Genomic DNA, 4,617 nt, shown 5'->3' on the forward strand with positions numbered 1-4,617 from the left:
CGCCGCTCCCCGAAATGGGGGAGAATAATTACACTCATTCATCTGACATGTTTGAACACGCGCCCGCTTTAATCTACAATTGAGTCCCAAACAAATGACAATCAGCGACTCGTAATGAGTGGAAATTGTTTTCGAAGGTCCTACAGATAAATATTAGGTCTTTGCCACTTTTCATCTAATGCATTTCTCATTTCCCCCCAGTTTCTGTAAATTAATAACTAACACAAGTTCAGAAATAGAATTACAATTAAGAACAGTATATGTGAAATTATGCAATTATTTAAACGACCAAAGTGTTTTATGATTATATAGTCTGAGTTTTATTATATTGTTATTTATACTACTTGAATTCATAGCTAAGTCAGACTTATAATTAAATAGTGATTTTTTAAACTTATAACCAAAAAATAAGATACGCACACACTTTGTAATTTTCAATTACTTTGTATGAAATTAAATTCTAAAAAAATAGTTAAAAAATGAATTGATCAATTATTTTCCTTTATATGGCTTTGAAGTCTTTGATTAGTCCGGTTACTCGCACTATGCGAGGTATGCTGTATTTGTGTAAATGTATATTATTACAAATGTCATTTTGAATTTATCTAATAATTGTCTTATTTTGTTAATTTCTCAAAATTATGTGTGAGTTTTTTCAGTTATTTTATAAAATAATCAATTAATTCTTGTTACTATTCAAAGTTGAGTCAAATTTCTAGTTTAATAATAATGTTTATGGCATGAAAAGTGAATCGAATAACAATGTAAAGTGAATCAATGTAAATATTTCTTGAATTAATAATAATGATGTGATTATGAAATATTTTATAGTGTATATTTATCTGTATATTATGTCTGATGAACTTATTCATTTATATAATAAATTATTATGTAATTGAATTAATTTGTTATTAGAGCATCAGTTGAAGTTGCAAATGTATAGTTTTCAATTCAATAAATACTTGAAACCTAAGTCTTCTTCGATTCGCGAGTCAAACTAAAGTCATTACCATAATAGTTTCCGCATATAATGGAAAACGCTCTCCACTTTTCTTGCCGTCATTCACGTCGAGTGAGCCGGGTGAGAGCGTTCTCTAAAAGCCTCCCCGCTCTTTCATATATGCATATTCTGCTCCGTAAAGCTTCGCAGAAGCCGGTAAAAGCTCAGAAAGCTGGGCTGAAAGCTCGCGCTGTTAATTAATAATTACTGACAAGTTGCTCTTCCTTTGCCTCCCCACGTAGCGTAGCACCATACCAACAGAACCGTAAAGCGGCAAACGCTTCCTCTCGCATCCATCCTCACGAAAGAGAACCGAGTGAAACGGATTCACATACTTCATATCAAACTGACCGTGCGATAGGATCGTAAAAGTTGTAAAAGTTATAGATGAGACGCTCGAGATAATCTGCTGTTATGGCCTTGTCTCTGACGGTCATCTACTTGTTCGTGAGGGGTGTGGGGGGTAGATCCGGGGGTTAGGGATAACCCCGAAATTGCCCCAGTAAGCAGCCAATTTATTGGATTAAAGATAGTGACCACCCGCGCCCTACGATTCCTTTAATATTTATTGCCTCCTCCAGAGGAGCCCTTACACTGAAGCAGGGCACAAAAAATAGTGTATGCGTGTGAAAAGTACCATGTATGTATATATACGTTTCGACCCCTAAAAAGCTCGGACACACTCCAAGTAATTGCCTCAACTTATATCAGCAACTCAAAAAGAAACGTATACATCACAGCTTCTTAGATTTATAGTCTGAACCCTTTTAATATTTTTTTATCTGTTGTTTATATGCGCAATGCATCAAATCTTAAAACGGAAATAATGATAATATTGTGATTATTCAGAGTGATTTATTGTTGGACATTATCTTTATTGAGTTAAAAAAGCAACTACATGAAGAGAGAGCTAAGATCTGGAATTCCTAATACATTACTATTCTATTAGGAACACCCTACATGTAAACTGCTGTTACTCACCCTATTGGGCTCAGGTGCACAGATCACACAGGATCCTTAATATTCATTTGAAAAGCCCAAAACTACTTAAATTAGAGAAACTGTTGTATTAGTAACATAAATCCAAATCTACAACTAGTGAAAACATGTTGTAGTTATTATTATGATCTAACCTTATACCACCTTGTTTTGCAGCAATATGTCTTGAGAAAACAATAACAAGTGGTGTAAGTATTCATATAAAGCCTAACACCGTTAAATAAACTAAATTAATAATGTACACTTTTCTTTTCATTGATTTTTAGTTCTCCATAAAGAAAAGAAAATTACTATTCTATTTATTTTTACGTACTTATTTTTATTGTTTCCAAAAACTGGTCAAAGCTTCTCTTCTATTGCATCTAAAGTTTAATCAATAATTAAAAATGCATGACTATGTATTAACTTAATTTTTATGCAATATAGTCTATTATATTTTAATAAGAGTATATTTGGGAAAAAGTTAAACTACAATTTAAAGTTGTTTTTTATTTTAAATTTTTGGTTAAAACTTTCTATTCGGATGAATTTAAATGATCATACTTTTTGTACGAGAAGGGAATAACTTCGATTCGATCGCATAGTTGAATCCAGTAATTGATAAATAAATGTTTTGATGTGCTTTTGATTTAAATGTAGCAACCGAAACGCATTTGCAATAATCACGAAGGGCGTAGATTAAATGGGAACCCTAACGAAAGTGAATCGTTTTTATTCCCAATTTGCAGCCGATTCAGGGTGTTACAACCCCTTTTGTTTTAAGTCCTCGTTTGTTCGCAATCCAAAGACAAGGCAAGGAACACTCCGTCAGATGAGGTGGGCGCACTTAAAATAATTGTTATTTGGTATTAATGCCTTCGCTAAGATCCGGAAGAGTACGAAAAGTTCGGAAGGGGGTTTCGGAAAAATGTTTAAGAAATCGCGATTAATTGGTAATGGGATTGTGTGAGTGGATGGGTTTTTCGGGACGAGCAAAAACAATCAGACGGGGAAAAAGTCCTGGCGCATAAATAAAAGAGATAGGAGTAATATCCATTAGTAAATTGCGAACCGTCCATCATTCGATTTAGGCATCCCGTTTATTAGGTTTCTTCTTCTACTACTTTTTGTGTGTGTTGTACTTCTTCGTTCCTTTTCTCGCGTTATTTCGGGACGTGAGTTGCGTCTCCCTCTAGGAATAGGCTATAAAACGCGGGAATCAGTTGCCAAACCAGACATCGTGAGTCTGCAGGAATTATAATAATGCCTCCTCCACCTCCACCCAAAAACAACCCCCCTAAAATCGAGAACCCGGATGTTTGCTAACACAAAGCGACGTTAACAAAAGTGATCTTCCTGTGGGAGTTAATCTATCAGGCGAAGCATCAATCACATTGATAACAACAGAGGCTGACGTGATCAACACTCATGCTGTCGATTAAAACGCCACCTGATGGATGAAGCCTACGTTAAAATCGTGAATCTAAAAAAAAGCACAAACTGCATAGACTTCTTTCTTCTCCTTCTTCTGCATCGTCATTTTTTAAAGCACTCATGCTAATATAATCTTGCGCGAAAGGATCGACGAAACAATTACTTTTTAATTTATGTTATGAAGTGGATTCCGGGCCGGCCTCCCGGTCGAGCCTTTGAGTAATTAATGCAAATATCCACCCTCCCGGATTCATTTCAATCTGAGCCCAAAAAGGAATTCAAATATAAAGGATACGGAGAGATACAGAGTGAGAGAGAGTGGTCGTCCTGCAAAATCCACCCTCATCCACTTTCTGAAAACCGAAACTCAAACGCACTGATTGGAAAAAGTTTTCTGCACACATCCGCATCCGCAGAACAAGAGATGCAAAACATCCCTCTTCTGGACAGAAGTTACATATTTAATTAATCCCACGCAACTAAGGAACGGGGTTTCTACCCTTATTTTTATTATTATCATCGTCGTCTCGCTTCGCTTTTTTTTGGGGGGTTTGTACGCGAAATGAAATATGAGCGAAATTCCTGAGCTCACATTTTTAAATGTTTACTATTGTTTATTTTCTGCCGGAAATGTAACCTCCTTTTCGCTATGTGTTTCTGCTTTATCTTTCGTAAAACGCGCTCGGTTGGTCCGCAATTGTACGTTTCTCCCTCTGTCTCTGCTTCCTTTCTGATGCACAACCATCGGAACACGAAAAATAGGGACGGAGAAAAAAGAAGAAACAGGAAACGCGAAATGTAACTCTAGATGCAATAAAACTACGAACTTAGGCTATAACTAAAATTAATCTCCTTTTATTCTTTACTATTCTCTTCTAATAAACAATAGAGAATAAACGTATTATAGTATAACTATTAGTTAATTTAAAATGGATCTAATTATTAATCTCAGATTGAAGGAAAACTTTCTCAAACACAGTGTACTACTTTGTTTATCAAATATAATTAAAAAAAAGTTCTAAAACCGAATTTTACCAATAACTAAAACGAATATGTTAATACTCAGATTGAAACAAAAACTTATCAATTATAATAAGTCTGTGAGTGTTGAATATAATTAGAAGAAGTTTGAAAACCGAATTTTACCAATAACTAAAACGAATATGTTAATACTCAGATTGAAACAAAAACGTATCAATTATAAT

This window comes from Nicrophorus vespilloides, unplaced genomic scaffold (assembly GCF_001412225.1).
Source record: "Nicrophorus vespilloides isolate i.1.1-1 unplaced genomic scaffold, Nicve_v1.0, whole genome shotgun sequence".
NCBI lineage: Eukaryota > Metazoa > Arthropoda > Insecta > Coleoptera > Silphidae > Nicrophorus > Nicrophorus vespilloides.